We start from the raw sequence: 17,852 nt of genomic DNA on the forward strand, positions 1-17,852 counted from the left end.
TTTGTTTTGATCTTTACAAAACTCCTTGAATGGTAAAAATTTCAATAATGATGATGATGTCAAATCGTACCTGATTCAGTTTTTTGCTAATAAAAAACAGAAGTTTTTTGAACGTGGGATTATGATGCTGCCTGAAAGATGGCAAAAGGTCATTGATCAAAATGGGCAATACATTAAAGAATAAAGTTATTTAGTTCCATGAAAAAATTGTCTTTGATTTTCTTTAAAAAATCCGCAATTACTTAGCTGCCGACCCAATATTTTACTTAAGCACTAATATATCTGATAGTAGTTAACTTTTGATTTTAGAAAAATGTTTATGGTGAGTTCCTAGGGATATTTGGTTTTAAACCCTTAATATATAAGCATGTTCAATGGGCTGGCAGGGAGTATAATTAGGGGAGTGGTCATATATTTTCCTGTTCTTCATTTCTTTTAAGGTTTATTATTTGCTAACTAGAGGTTAGAAATACATAGTACATGTACGTCACCTTTTTAAAATCTGAAAACCACAATTATGAGTCTTTCTCTGCATCATTGACTGCAATTAAGCAAATATACAAGAAAAATAAAGTTCTGAGTCTTACATTAAACATTCAAGATAAGGAAATAGTAGAGATTTAGGTTTCATGTCAACACCCCAGAGCTTTTGTTGAAATATCTTCTCTTACACTGTTGTTAAATGTTGCTGTCTTCACTTCCCTTTCTATGTGTTCAATAGAAAATCAGAGGAAAGAAACATAACTGAGCCAGTTGTAAATGTTTATGGAGTGACTACTTGTACCAGAACATGGTCTCCAAAGCTCTGGGGAATTGTGAAGGAGCCAAGTCGCAGATCCTTAGAAAAAAATCTGCTACCTAGAGAGGGAATGGGAATAGATGACTAAATAGTAACCCTGAGACCTTACTTCTACATCAGTTTCACCTGGTCAGTGTTGCTCAGTGGTTGCGCATCGATGTATGAAGGAGGTCATAGTTTGATTTCTGATAGGGCACATACCAAGGTTGTGGGCTCTATCCCAATAGGGAGCGTGCTAGAGGCAGCCAACCAAAGATTTTCTTTCTTTTTAAAAAAAATATATTTTATTGATTTTGTACAGAGAGGAAGGGAGAGAGATAGAGAGTTAGAAACATCGATGAGAGAGAGTCATCTATCAGCTGCCTCTTGCACACCCCCTACTGGGGATATGCCCGCAACCAAGATACATGCCCTTGACCGGAATCGAACCCGGGACCCTTCAGTCCCCAAGTTGACGCTTATCCATTGAGCCAAACCGGTTTCGGCCAACCAAAGATTTTCTGTCATCCTTGATGTTTCTCTCTCTCTCACCCTCCCTTCCTCACTGAAATAAATAAAAATATATTAAAAAAAAGAACAACAAAACACAAAACATCAGTTTATTGGGGGGCGATGGGGAGATGGTCTCCATGCCTGACAGACATTATGGTGAGGGAGTAGATTTTTGCTGGAAGCATAGAGTACTACCCAGTAATATGTTAAGAACTGAGAAGAGAGAAAAACAGGCACTAATTGGTAGAAAATAATGCCAAACTTAGTTTTGAATTTTTAATAAATATTAGGAGCATTTGGAGTTTTTGTTCTGGAAAGAGGTCAGACAGTGGCACTTGATATAGTTACTTTTTGCTGTTGTTTAAAGAGAGGATGGTAAAAGGAATATAATTCAAAGGCTGCTTGTCGAGATATTAGACTTTATAGACAGAAGGGAGACAGATAATACTCTGCTTATTTTACAGATGAAAAAAACTAAAGCTCAGAGAGGTTAATTTCTGAGATTATGTGGATAATTAGGAAGAGTCTGAGACTTGAATAAATTATTTCTGACTCCCAAACCCATTTATCTATTTTAAATTTTTATTTACTATTGAAAGTATTACAAATGTCCTTTCTCCCCAATTGACTCCCTCCACCTCTCTCTTGACACCCCCATCCATTTATTTTTATGATAATAAGGTAGATATATTAATATAATAGATAAAACAATTGTAGAAACTAACAATGTATGAAGAGAGAGGGGGAAAAAAATTGTTTGAGAAAATTGGAAGATAGCGATCTCATATACAGCCCTAGAAAAGTATTTCTCTGTGGGTCCCCACTATTGTTTGATGTTCACTTAGTTCATATCAAGATGCTTTAATGCATCAAGAGTGTTTCTCAAAGTCGAATAAGTATAGACTCCTTATTTTAATTATATAATAATTATTAAACTTTTTATTATGATAAATCTTAAGCACAAAAATCTATATTATAAAGTTCCATATACTCATAACCCAGCTTCCATAATTTTCAACATTTTGCCAATTTTATTTCACCTATTTCCTCAACTTTATTTTTGTTTGTATGAATATTTTAAAGAATCAGGCATTCTGTTGTTTCACCTGTAAATATTTTAGTATGTATCTTCAACAATAATGACTTAAAAAAATACAACAATGTCATTATTACCCTTAACAAAACTAATAGTAACCTCTTAGTATTATCTAATATCCAGTCCATATTCAAATTTCTCTGATTGCTTAAAAAAGTCATATTTAGTTTAAATCAAGATCCAAGTAATGTCTACACATTGCATTTGGTTGTTTTATCTCCTAAGTATAACATTTTATAACATTTCTCACCCATACCCTTATCTTGCATGCCATGAAATGGTTGGAGAGATGGAGCCATTTGCCCTATGGAATTTCCCATGTTCTGCATTTGGCTGATTGCATCTTGGTATTGCTGTCTATGTTTTGGATATTGTCCCTAAATCTACTGTATTAACTATAATCTACTGATGGTTAAATTTAGAGGCTTAATTAAAATCAGCTTTTATTTTTTTGAAGGAAAAAAATGTTTTACTTCCTATTGTCTCACATCATAAATCACATTATATTTGGTTGTTCCACTTTTAGGTTTTGCAGTGGTTGTGGTTTGTTGGCTTGAATCCTCCATTATAAATGTTCCCATCAACACTTGGTTATGGTTTAGCAGGTGTTAATATTCATTGCCTAGGTCAGTTATTCCATTAAGAGTTAGAAAATTGTGATTTTTGTAATATCATTTCTTTTGCATTAGCTTGAATTCTTCTTATTAAACAATTCTTTCACTGACTCTTTGTCATCCTAAAAAAACAATTTGTACTGGTTGGGACACATACATGTTTGATTCCTTCATTTAACTTATTAATTTTCATAGAAATAGGTTGGTACTCAAGCAATCTCCAATGGTAACCAATGAAACATTTTTTTTGTATCATTCTGAACTCATGTGTGTGTGTGTGTGTGTGTGTGTGTGTGTAAAATTTGATCTATCTAATCCAGACTAAATCACTATTCTTTTTAAATGTTCAAACTGACACATTTAAGGCAAAATTAGTCTTTGATAAAATTTTAGCTTTTTGTTATAACAGATACTGGAGGCTCATCTTTGGCATTTCCTGGAATAAATTATTTTTTCCCAAATATCCCTGGTTCTTTTTATTGGGAAATAGTATTTAGAGATGAAAATCTGATAATTAGAGAAAAAACATAAATGTTCATGCTAATCTTACAATTCAAGTGGATTTTTTGCTGAACTTTTAAATATTATATATATTTTTTCTTTTACACTAAAAATCTTGACATCTAACAATATTAGACTAATTATTTATTTACTTTATGCTATAATGTACCTATGATAGCTACACTAATAATAATACCACTGATATTTATGCTAAGAGTAAGACAATGAATGAAATTTAAGATTCTTTGAGGTTCTTTTTGTCCATGAGAGATACATAGTCAATATTCTATTTTGAAGTTTTTTTTTTTTTTTAAATATTTCTGTTCTCTATGGGTTATGCCACCATCTTACAGTTCAGTTCATTTGTTTCCATTTAAAAAAATAACAATGATATTATTAAAACTAATAGTAAAATAAATACTTTTCCCCTTTTTTGATTGAATTTTAAATATATTTTATTGATTTTACACAGAGAGGAATTGAGAGGGACAGAGAGTCAGAAACGCCGATGAGAGAGAAACATCGACCAGCTGCCTTTTGCACACCCCCCACTGGGGATGTGCCCTCAACCATGGTACATGCCCTTGACCGGAATCGAACCCGGGACCTTTCAGTCCGCAGGCCGACGTTCTATCCACTGAGCCAAACCGGTCCCAGCTTTTGATTGGATTTTAATTATATTAAAACATTTACATGATTATAAATTTAGACTATATAAAAGATACATTAAAGCGAATATTTTCATCTTTGCCCCATCCACTTGGCCCTTTCTTTCCCTATACAAATCAGTGTTTATTAGTGTTGGTTTATCTTTCCATTATTTCTTCCTGAAAGTAAGTTAAACTGTATAGTCACATTAATATTCCCTTTCACCTTTCTTATAAAAAGAAAAGAGCATACCATAAACATTGCTTTATACCTTGCTTTTTAAAACTTATGTATTGAGTTTTATGATTTCTATGTATTGAGAGATCAATCCTTAATAGTACTAGTATATAGTGATCCTGCTCATTCCCTTTTACAGCTGCATAGCACTCACTGTGTGGTAATACCATAGTATATTCAATTAGTCCCCTACTTAAGGACCTTTGATTTGTTCCCATTCCTTTACTATAATAAATAGTGCCACGATAAATACCTTTGTGTATAGAAATTTCATATTTTGCTTGTTTATTTTTGGGATAGAGTCCAAAAAGTAGATTTGGGAAAGCTTTCAAAGATTAAAGGCATAGAAGATTTCCCCTCCATCTGTTGCCTGTGTCTTTTCCATTCTTGCCAGCAATATAAGAGAGTGCTTGTTTCTCCTGAATCGCCAATAGACCATGTTCTCGAGCTGATGATGTCAGAACAAACCCCTTTTAGAGGGAAAATTATTGTAGAGTGCTGATGTGGACTTCAGTGACTTTTAGCGTTATATTACTTAAATATGTGAGAACATAAAATTATATATAAATTCTTTATGTTTATAGTTTACAAAACTTTTATAAAACAAAAACAATTATACATCCCAATATATAAAAAGCAAGGTCCATAACAACCGACTGAAGGCTCCACTGAACACCTGAAGTCAGTCCTGTAGTCAGTGCTGGACTGCTGTGGGGACCCAGCACTGACTGTCACTAGTGCGGGCATGGTGACCCAGCACTGACTGCTGAGGGGGCTGTGGATCAGGCTTGGATAGAGGCCTGAAAATAGAGGCAGGATCTGATCTGCAGCCTCCATGGCAGCTGTTGATTAGCTCTTGCCTCTCTTTCTCTCTGGGCTTAACCAGCAGTCATGCCTCTGTTTCTCTCCGGGCCTCTGAGAGGGCTGTTGGTCAGCCCCATCTCTCTGATCAGGCCCAGAGATAGGCTAGGAGATACTGACTGGAATAAAAACTGACTAATCAGAACCAAATTTGGGTGAACTGTGAGGAGCCAATGACTGCCTCGGAGGCAGAGCTTTTGATGCTGACTGGCATAGATACCGACCAATCAGAACCAAATTGGCTGGCAGGGGAGGACAGTTGTGGTGAAATCAGGCCAGAAGGGGAGGGCAGTTAGGAGTGATCAGGCAGGCAGAGGCAGTTAGAGGCAATCAGACTGGCAGGGGAGAGCATTTGGGGGCAAGTTCAGGTTGGCAGGAGAGGGCAGTTGGGGGCGAGATCAGGCTGGCAGGAGAAGGTAGTTGGAGGCGAGATCAGGCAAGTAAGGGAGGGTTGTTAGGGAGAGATCAGGCCAGCAGGAGAGGGTAGTTAGGGGTGATCAGACAGGCAGAGGCAGTTGGGGGCGAGATCAGGCCTAAACTGGCAGTTGGACATCCCACAGGGGTCTCTGATTGGAGAGAGTGCAGGCTGGGCTGAGGGAACCCCTCTTCCTCTGTGCACAAATTTTGTGCACCAGACCATTAGTATTAAATATAAACTATAAGTGCAATACAATTTGTATTAACAAAACTAATTTAATATAATGAATGATGTTATTTTTCTGAAATGGCCACTTAAGTGTAGCAGGAATAGAAACCCAACTAAAACCAGCTTAAGCAAGATAATAGCAACAAAAATAATTTTGGGGAATATATTGGATCACATGTACATAATTGGAAATTATGAAACTAGTATTTAAGCAATGGGTGGACCCAGGGGCTATAATTCTTTCATTTCAATCTGCCTCTACCTCTGCTCCTGGTTTCTTCCATGATAGCTTCATTTTCAGGCATTATCCCTCTCCATCCATCTGATAGCAAAGATGGCCCATGAGTAGCTCCAAGCCAAAGTCATCTTTATAGATCAAGATCGTTTGGGGGAAGAGGGGAAGATACCTCCTGGTTCCCTCTCAGTATCCATAACCTCCCACTCAGTATCCATAACCAAGCCAAAGGACTCTGATTGGCTTGTTTGGAGCACATGCTCTTTTTTTTAAACTAATCACTGAATCCTCCGATTAGCCAGCTTGGCTCATATGCACAACTCCAAGGAAAGAGGATGGTAGCTTTCTTGAGTTTTAGGTCTCCTAAAATACCCCAAAGAAATACCTATAAGATGGACAAAAATTGATAGATGTCCATCTATCAATTATGGAATGATAATTTCCCACTACTTTTCTCTATAGGAATTACTGAAAGAAATATTATTTTGGACACAGTATACCATTGTGTAACTTACTAACTTACTCTTCACAGGATAAAACTCGTCATTTACACATAGGTACCTGTGCTCCTTTTTTTTTTTTTTTTTTTTTTTGGACTGTAGCACAAAGAAGAATTACTTGAAGGAAACATAATCACTGAAATGACATGACTGTCCTTAGTTCTAAGGGGTCCTTCAGAAAATACATGATTTTAATTTGAACTGTCATGACAACGAGAGCCCCAGATTAAAAAAATTTAAGAGAAAACATCCAGACACCCCCAATAATCTGTGCAGACACAATTTGAGGATTACCCTTTGAAGCATGGATAAACATGGAATAATTAATTTAATTGACAGGGTTTTCTAATATGATAATACCAGTGGCCTGGTGCACAAAATTCATGCACAGGGGGTATGTCTCTTAACTCGGCCTGCACCCTCTACAATCTGGGACCCCTTGGGAGATGTTTTACTGCCATGGGATGTTTCTGTGGGATCGGGCCTAAACCAGCAGTTGGACATCCCTCTCGCAATCCAGGACCACTGACTGCTAACTGCTCACCTGCCCACCTGCCCAATTGCCCCTAACCACTCTGCCTGCTGGCCTACTCACCCCTAACTGACCCCCTCACTGTCCTAATCACCCCCAAATGCCCTCCCCTGCTGCCTCATGGCCCTCAACTGCCTTCCCTGACTAGCCTCATGGCCCTTAACTGCCCTCCCTGGCTGGCCTCATAGACCCCAACTGCCCTCCCCAGCCAGAGGCCCTTGCACTTGGCCTAGCCAGAGGCATCCATGGGTAGGCCAGAGGTTCTTCGCGGCCAGAGTGGAATGCTTGCCTTGTTGCTGTGGCAACGAGGCAAGCATTCTGCCAGGCTGCTCATACGGCCTGCTCTCAGTGGCTGCCCTCCGCCGCTCCCCGCACTCCAGGCCAGGGGGACCCCAGTGGGAATGAGTGGACTGGGCACTGCTATCCTGTGGCTATGGGCACCACCATCTTTGTGGCAGAGTGACAGTCAATTTGCACATACCCTCTTTATTAGATAGGATAGTTTTCTAATGATTCCATGTTTTAAAAACTTCTAATAAAATGAATATAAAGTTTGCTCTACAGCCTACGATGTCTGAAAGCAAACATAAACATAAATGTAAAATTGCAACAAATGTAAATCTAGATCTGCATGCTGAGTTTAACACATGTGCCTGCAAGAGCACCAGCTTAATTGGGTTGACTTTAAACCCAATTTTATGAACTCTCTCCTCTGTGGTAAGAAATCCAAGATCTCTCTGAATATTTCTTGTGATTCTTGGGACCAAAGGGGTTCTATTTTCTAAACTTTACTGCAGTCTCTCCTCTTCTGTAATGTGGATTAATTGGGGGTGGCATTTAAAGATTAGAAAAATCTACTGCCTGGAAAGATCAATCCCAGGAATTGAGAGAAAATTTTGAGAGACTTTTACATATTTTGAACATTTGTAGATAAAGCTTATGTGGGCACCCGAAAAAAACACCATATATATATATGTAGATATAGATAGAGTGTATATATATATATATATACACTCTATCTATATATAAAAGGCTAATACGCTAAATGTCTGACCAGTTGCTATGATGCACACTGACCCCCAGGGGGACGATGCTCAACACAGAAGCTGCTGAGCTGCAGTGAGTTAGCAGTGACGGTTCTTGGTTGACACTCCCGAAACCAGAGAGGAGGGAGCCTGATTTCTCACGGGCCATGCGATTCCACCTTCAGCGTGGGTCATGTTGTTGAAGGGGCACTATCAGCCCCAAATCTGGTTTACTGCACACTTGCATTTGTGTTCCACACCCTGTACAACCACAACCCTGCTCTCTAGCACCCTGGGACCCCTCAGGGGATGTTGGAGAGCCAGTTTGGCCCAATCCCCACAGGCCAGGCTGAGGGACTCCACCTGTCAGAGGGACTCCGTTCACTCCACAGAAGCCCTTTGAGCCACGTTGCCACCCCAGGTGCAGCCGCCCGGGGAAGGATGGCAGGAGGTTGGCTCCAGGGTGTGTCCGGCCTGTCTATCTCAGTCCCTTCCCACCAGCCACCTTATAATTAATTTCCTTTCAATGTGCACGAATCCATGCACCGGGTCACTAGTCTTTTTATTTTTTTATTTTTTTATTTTATTGATTTTTTACAGAGAGAACGAGAGAGGGATAGAGAGTTAGAAACATAGATGAGAGAGAATCATTGATCAGCTGCCTCTTTCACAACCCCCACTGGAAATGGGCCCGCAACCAAGGTACATGCCCTTGACTGGAATCAAACCTGGGACCTTTCAGTCTGCAATCCAACGCTCTATCCACTGAGCCAAACCGGTTTCAGCTGGTCACTAGTCTTATATATTAAAAAAAAAATCCTCTCTTTTTTTAATGTAGTTGTAACCACTTTAGGGTGAAATTGACAGAGATAAAAGAAGGTTACTTACTGCCTTTGCTTAGCTGCAAAAGTCAGAGAGCAGGACTAAGGTTATCTAGCTAAGTCAGCAAGTGCTTCTTATGTAGCTGACCTTAGTCTACTTCTGGGCTATAGCATCTCCGCAAATCATTAGCATTTTCATGACTTTTTAAAGACATGGTCTCAGTGCTGAAGGAATGAGAGAATAGATGAATATGGAGGCAAATGTAAGATATTGGAGAAAATTTGTTTCCCAATGTTACCTATTCCTCCCATAAGAACAGATATGGTGAAATAGCTGTGTGGCTGGTTTGAAGATGTTAGAACCTCTGAAGTACCAAATCTTCTCTACCTAACACTAGAGGGAGTTCTTATAGGGATGAAGGCACAGTTAAAAATGTACTGGAGTCTTTCTTTTACAAAGTTTACTTGAAAAACAACAACACCCAGAGTTGTATGAAAAAAAGTTTTTAAATTGGAGAAATTGCCAACAATAGCATGCAGACCATACTGTGAAAAGACTGAAGTGATTGAACTCAAGAATAGAGATACTGCTTTGCAAATGTGTCCCATGCTTGTGAAAAGTGTAAGAAGCCAAATCCTGAGGTAAGGTTGAATTCTTGAAGGGGCTATTTCCAAGTAAATGCTTGCACCTTCTTAATATACCAGTATTTTTTGTGAGTGAATATTATTAATGGTAATAGGATCTAAGTGCATAAATCCTTTTCTGTGTCATTTGGAAGTGAAAACTTTAGTATGCAAAGTCTCTATTGAAATCAAAGGTAATTTGTGTAAGATCCACATTAGTTGCTTAATGGAAAGTGTAACTGGCAGCTTGTAATGCTAAAAATCAACCTGAAAATCCAACCTCAAAATGGCTTTGTGCGTTAATGCTACTCAGGAAAGTGCAAGTGATTAAACATTTTCACAGCATTAAATGTCTTGGTGTTTCATCTTAAGCAAGATTTTAAAAATCACTTATCACATTGCAGTTGATATGCAAACTTTTAAAATAATATTTCAAAAAGGAGCAAAATAATGTAACTAAACTGTTTATAAATGCTTCCACCTTAAAATAGTTTACCTTATATAAGAGTTAATTCCATCTCTCTCATACTAGTAAAATAATCAAGTGGAATTGAATCTTAGCTTTTTCAACTTGCATACAAAAATTCAAAAGCAGAATCATAAATTAAATAGAAGTATAAGCAATGTAAAACAACAACAGCAACAACAACAACATATGGCTGATGTTTTCAAAAGTTGGTTATTTTATTGTTAAATTTATTTTCATTTTAAATCTTCAACAGTGTTTTCCAGCAGGTGTCACTGTAGGCAAATATAAAATGATAAATACATGGCATACAGCTTGCTGCCAGTGGTTCCTTGAAAAGCGAGGAGATTTATATTCAGACTTCTCAATTATTATTTTGTGTTTGGTTTTGCTATAAGTGTTAGCCTCCCAGCATTATTTTCTGTTCCTGTTGATACATTCACAACCTAGCGACACTACCCAGGTGAATCAATGGGAGTAGCTGTGTGTACCACGAAATGATGAAATGACCAACAGCACCCATTTTGGAGGATAGAACATTTATCGTTTTATAGGTGAGAATCCTGAAATCTTGAAAAGTGAAGTGAAAGCATCATGTTTTAATTCTGAAGTCTTTTGGAGATCTTCCCCGATGGGTCAATTGATAATTTCCAATTTTTATGGATCTTATATAAGCTTTGTTACAAAAGCTAAAGTTTTATCACAGAGGAAGAACTTTAAAAGTAGTCAACAAAAACACTTTTTATTGTGGGATAACTATGAGAAAGGGAAGGATGGCAATATTATTGGTTTCTTGAAAATATGCTTTAATAGTTGGCTTAGAACTGAATTCATATTATTCATCCTGAAAAAAAAAAAACATCTCATTAGGCCCCAGAGAAACCATTTCTGAGTATATATCATCATAAGAATCCAGAGAATTTACTATTTCTCTTCCTCTTTCTTTTAGTATTCACAGCACAGGGAAAGGGAAACAGAGAGATAAGGTACTGGCAGGAGAATTTTTCAGGAGTTCTTTGTGCTGATTTCAAAGTTTTCCTGTTTCCTGGAAGCTGTGAGCCTCTCCGCATAGCTCTCGCAGCTTCTATCGCTCCTAAAGCAGTGTTTGGCGTGCACCTGTAGGCTAGGTTTGGTGGTTGACAATTTGCCATGTGCAGATAGAGTCTAAAGAGAAATACTCACAATAGAAAGTGTTTTTGAAGTACTCTCCTCACCCCACACCCAATGGAAAAGTCCACGTGACTGAAAAAAATTATGTTTCATACAATTTATTCTTAGGAGGGCAAAGTTACATTCCACGCATCCAAGCAGGTAACCAAAAATTTAATACTTTATCCACATTATAATCAACTCACAAACTCTCGGGGAAATTGCTGGTTCCTGTGACTACAGTTCTCAAGCCCAAAATAGGATCCACATTTCCTGACTCACTTCTTTCCTCTAGAACATGTCGCCTAAAATAGGGATGTCTTTTGGAATCTGAAAATGTTTTCCTTTCAATAACCACTGCAAGAGTCGACTGAGCCTCACTCTGTACCTGGACTGTTCCAAGTACTTTGTACACATTCTCCCACTTAGTTTTCTCCTTATTTCCCTTTCCCAGGAGGCAGGTACCATCCTTCTCATTACAGTAATCCCTTGTTAGTCATGGTTTTACTTTCCACAGTTTCAGTCACTTGAGGCCAACTGCAGTTCAAAAACATTAAATGGAAAATTCTAGAAACATTCAAAATTTTTCCAATAACAATTCGTAAGTTTTCCATTGCTCACCTTTCTGATGAGATCTTGAGCTGTTTAGCTCCATTCTGCTCAGAGCTTGAACCATTCCCTAGTTTTGTCCAATGTATTCACTCTGTGTACAGTACCTACCTGCTAGTCACTTAGTGGCCCTCTCATTATCAGATGTACTTCCATGGGATTGCAGTGCTTGTGTTCATGTAATCCTTTGCTTAATAATGGCCCCAAAGCACACAGGTAATGATGCTGGCAATTCAGATAAGCTAAAAAGAAACTGTAATGTATTTTTAAAAAATATATTTTATTGGTTTTTTACAGAGAGGAAGAGAGAGGGATAGAGAGTTAGAAACATTGATGAGATCATCGATTGGCTGCCTCCTGCATGCCCCCCACTGGGGACATGCCCGCAACCAAGGTACATGCCCTTGACCGGAATAGAACCTGGGACGCTTCATTCCGCAGGCCGACGCTGTAATGTACTTTTTTTTTTAAATGAAAAGGTGAGTATATTACAATAAGGTGTTTTGAGAGACTACATTCACGTAACTTTTATTACAGCATATTGTTATAATTGATATTTTATTATTACTTTTTGTTGTTAATCTAACTGTGCCTAATTTATAAATTAAACTTTAGCATGTATAGGGAAAAACCTAGTATGCATAGGGTTCAGTACTATCTGGGGTCTCAGGCATCCACAAGAGTGTCAAAATATATCTCCCAGGGTAAGGGGGGACTACGCACATTGACACAGGAACAGAGCTCTACATGCAAAGGCTCCTGCAGCCAGGAAGGACAGAGGAGGGGCCTTGATTTGGGTCTTTTCCAGTCCAATAGCCTTTGTTCTTCGCCACTACACCCCCACAGCAAAAGCAGCATGCTGTTTAGGAGAATAACAAAACTAACATTGGAAAGGCACACAAAAATAAAACAAAAACAGATCCAGAGACAGAAGCATCCATCAGATGCTCAAACCTCAGAGGGAAGATAGGAGAGGGTGGGGGTAAAGGGGAGAAATCAACCAAAGGACTTGTATGCATGCATATAAGCATAACCTATGGATGCAGACACCAGGGGGGCGAGGGCATGAATGGGTTTGGGGTAGGAGGGGCAATTGGGGGATAAGGACAAATATGTAATATCTTAATCAATAAATAAAAAAAATAAAGATGCATATTTTGTGTGCTTTAGATTAGAGCCAAGTTCATCCTGTCCAAGGTGTTTTGCTAGAGTCCTATAGAGGGACCAGCTGTATTCAGAATAAGGATCCTATAATTTCTTATAATGTTTCCCTGATTTTGATTATGAAACAGAAATACCTGTCTATGTGTTTGAGGCAAGATTATTAACAAGATCCTGGAAAAGAGAAAACTCAATACCTATAGATTCTGAGCTTTATAATCTCAGAGTCTATCACATTTTAAGAAAGTGAAATAAAAATAATAAGAAAGACTCAAACAACTAAGAACTACTCATAGTTCAATATTCAACATTTCCGTTTGAGGCCTACAAGGCCACTCCAACTATGAGCCTGTTCCTTCTCTTCTCTCCCCCTCCCCATTCACTTGGTGGATGTCAGTATCAGCACTATGTCCCTACAGCCTGGTCAAAGACAGACATAAGTCCTAAAGAGAATAGATGCATAGTGCTTACAGAAAAGAGAACAGGTTGTCTCCTATCTCCAGATACTTGGAGTGATCTATGGCCAGGACATTATTATGATAATTTATGCACACATATATGTAAGTATACACACACACACACACACACACATGATATCAATATCCAAAACACAAAGATGTGATCTCTAAGATGACTTGAAACAAAAATTAAATGAGATTATCTTTGAGGTTAAAATAGTTTTTGTGATTTGGTGTGGGTGGCTAATTGAGGTTAAATCAGGAACAAATTTACATAGTTTTAAAATGAATAGAGGAGATGCTGATAGAGAAGAAAAAGCAGTCACAGATTTTGTGGGGATATTTTCTGTAAGATTTTAATGTCAATCTATGTAAGCATGACTTCTTTGAGGAAAATGCCTGAGGTGATATCTTATTTATCCATTTATTTCCTTCATTATCTGTATCTTTCTTCATATTCCAGAAAGTTGCTTTCCATATTTATCAGAACTGACTTTAGATAGCAAATTCTCTTATCTGAAGAACATTGGGCTTTGAACACTGAAATTGAGAACTTTTTGTTAATCATTCTGAGAGCCCTATGCTTTAGAATAGGTTTATCCATTCATCCTTAATCAATCCATTCATTCATTGAGCCATCTATCTATTCATTCATTCATCCATCCATATATTCATCATTCACCCAACATTTATTAAACACCAGCTACATTCCAGGTGCTATGCTAGGAATTGGGCAATCAAGGACAAATATCTTTCCCCATTGCTGGGGAATAAGCTTAAACTATCAAGCAGTCTCAGGTTATAGAATTGAAACCCAGAACTGACTTTGTCTTTGTCTCTCATCCTTATTCATTTTACTGTTCTCTTTTCTTCTATAAGCCCTGCGTACTCATAACCTTGATGAAACAAATGCAGACCCCTAGGAATAGTGCCCAATATATAGTTTGCTTTTTAATAACATTCTATTGAATAAATGACTGAATGAATAATTTATTGTATCCTGAGGCTTTAGAAATCCAAATTTGGTAATGATAATAGCATACTTTTTCTATAAAATCAACCATAATATGACCAGTTGAAATAACCTTCTTAGATGGAAGCAGATGGTCAATGTCAAGTTGAGAAGCCCTACTATGATAACCTTCCTCACCTACTCAGACCATTTAGTGTTGTCTTGCTAAGAGTTTCTCAAGGTAACCTCTAAGTGCCTTTTTCTCAACTCATTCCACCCCCTGCCTCTTATCACACTTCATATCAACTCTCAATCCTCAGCCAGTTCTATCTCTGTTCTGAGCTCTAGAAAACTCTCTCCTTCTGGGCCTTCTCCTCTCATCCCCCTCTCTCCACATGTATTCACTGGCTAAAACATTCACACTCACATGACACCCTTTTATAGGGCAAATTTCACATTGAGGCAAAATGAGGAATGACAACCTGCCATGGACCAGTCAGAGGACTACTATACTGCATGTGTAGGCTGACTCCTTGCTCTGGACATTCCTTTCCTTCCATTTGGATCTGCTCACTCCTTTCCAGCAGTCTGATTCTGTAGGAAACAACCTATAAAACTAATCCCTTCTAAGGTGTGACTTAACCTTTCACTGGGAAATTAACCTTTTCAAATGGACTCACAGATTGAAAAATACCCCAATACATTCTGTTGTAGAATTTTTCGTGTTGTAGCAGGCTGATCTGGGAGATCTGTTTGAATTGTGGCCTTTCCTAATGATCTCCAATCAAGAACAAGCAAAAGAGACAACTTGGATTCATTCATTTATAACACTTGTGTAGAGGTCCTACTATGCACCAATACTGCATTAAGTTTGTAAAGAGGAGGAAAGACAGCCCTACCTCAAATACTTGAGTATCGTAGTATCTAAGTGCACAAATAGAGCATTAGGAAACAGCATATTAAATGGAATGATAGAGACACAGCAGAGAGTATTGGAAGAGCATCTGACCCATGAGTAGGAAGAATAGGCTTGAGTAGAATGGATGATGGGCAAAACAGCAAGTAAAAATCTGAACCTACCCACACTTACAGTAGATCGTAATGCTGAAGATCTGACAGTGATTTTAACAGGATTCAGTCGGACAACAGAGCCTGTGGCAGGTAGTTTGGCAGAGGAAATTTGATAAGGGGAAGTAGTTCCAATGGGATTGGAAGAACTGAAAGACCAAACAGGGGAGAAGAAAGCAATCCAGAAATTAGCAACAAGAGGAAGCTGGCAACACTCCTAGGGCTAGAAGAACAAAGAATTGAGGTATTACAAAACCAGAAGTCACAACTGCCTGGGACCTGTAGGTGCTGAGACCACAGAGGATACGTAGCTACTGCCAAAGATCTCTGGAAGCAGAGAGATGGGGAGAAGTTCCCTAGCCTGTTTTCTGTCTGCTCTTGAGTTAGGATCTTGAATGCCATCAGCTAAACTAGCTGTAAGCCAGTTAACAAGAGTGCCTGAGAATGGAGTTTGCAGGCATCAGCCCTTACTGGTATGGGGCAGAGCTGGGGATATATGGGAATGAGTCTGAGAGCAGGTAGACAAATGACCAGCATAGTCAGCTTAGCTGTTCATCTGCTGGTAATCTGCTCAGTCTTTATATTCTGCTACTCTTCAAATATATGTTAATTGCTAATGTGGTGGGGTAAATATGCATGTGTTTAAAATTATTATTAAATTCAGAGTAGCTTTTTGTGATTTTTGCATAGTAATAGATAAAAATCATACAATTGCTATCATGGGATGGTCTGAAAATTAAAAAAAAATACTTTATTGATTTTTTACAGAGAGGAAGGAAGAGGGATAGAGAGTTAGGAACATTGAGAGAGATAAACATCAATCAGCTGCCTCCTGCACACTCTCCACTGGGGACGTGCTCATAACCAAGACACATGCTCTTGACTGGAATCAAACTTGGAACTCTTGAGTCTGCAGGCCAATGCTCTATCCACTGAGTTAAACTGGTCAGGGCTGAAAAAAATTAAAAATTTTTTTTAATTGATTTTAGAGAGAAAATGAGAAGGAAAAAGAGATAGAAACATCAATGAGAAGAAAGAATCATTGATTGGCTGCCTCCTGCACACCTCACACTGGAGATGTAGCTTGTAACCTGGGCCCTTGACTGGCATCGAACCAGGGACCCTTCACTCCATAGGCTGATGCTTTATCCACTGAGCCAAACCATCTAGGGTTGAAAAATTTTTAGAATTGGAAAGAGCTCTTCATGCTTGGAAGGGTGGAGAAATTATACTGTAAAGTATTACCATGTGGAAGTAAGGTATTATAGGGAGAGCTGGACCAAATTAATGATAGCTAGGATTTTTTATTTTATTATTATTATTATTATTATTATTATTATTATTATTATTATTTTTTAAAGAAGTCCCCATTTTTTTTATAAAGGTTTTTTAAAATATATTTTTATTGATTTTTTTACAGAGAGGAAGGGAGAGAGATAGAGAGCTAGAAACATCGATGAGAGAGAAACAGCGACCAGCTGCCTCCTGCACACCCCCCACTGGGGATGTGCCCTCAACCAATGTACATGCCCTTGACCGGAATCGAACCTGGGACCTTTCAGTCCGCAGACCGACACTCTACCACTGAGCCAAACTGGCTTTGGCAATAGCTAGGATTTTTAAAATATATATTGTATTGATTTTTTTTTTTTTTTTTTTTTTTAATAGAGAGGAAGGGCGATGGATAGGAAGCTAGAAACATTGATGAGAGAGAAACATTGATCAGCTGCCTCGGGCACATCCAAGGTACATGCCCTTGACCAGAATCCAACCTGGGACCCTTCAGTCTACAGGCCAACATTCTACCCACTGAGCCTAACTGGTTAGGGCGACAACTAGGATTTGCTGAGTGTTCCGAGTTTTCATGTATTAAATCATTAATTCTCCTACAATCCTTCCAGTAAGCCTTATTATTATTAAGATCCCAATTTTACAGATGGGAAAAGAGAAAACAGAGGGACTAAGTAGGCCTAAGGTGTTTCAACTAATATGTGATAGAACCAGTATTTGAACCCAGCCAATTGGATTGCAATGTTCACATTTTATAAACCACAGCTCATTCTGCTTCCAAAATACATACTTTTTCTTCCCTTGCCCTATTTTTGTTAGTTCACATCAAACTAAAAATTTACAAAAATGTATAAGAAAAATGATTACATACTTGTAAAAGCCATTGGAAGCAAACTATTAATATGCATTTTCCGGAATTTTACTTTATTAAAATTTTACTTTATCAACATTTTACTTTATTAAAAATACCAATTTAATTTTGGTGTTCTTTATAGGTAATGATAAAATATACATATATATTTTTTCTCATTTTTAGGCTCACAATAATTATGTAACTTCATTAAGGTA

This window comes from Pipistrellus hanaki (assembly GCF_964339955.1).
Source record: "Pipistrellus hanaki genome assembly, chromosome: 2".
Taxonomy (NCBI): Eukaryota; Metazoa; Chordata; class Mammalia; order Chiroptera; family Vespertilionidae; genus Pipistrellus; species Pipistrellus hanaki.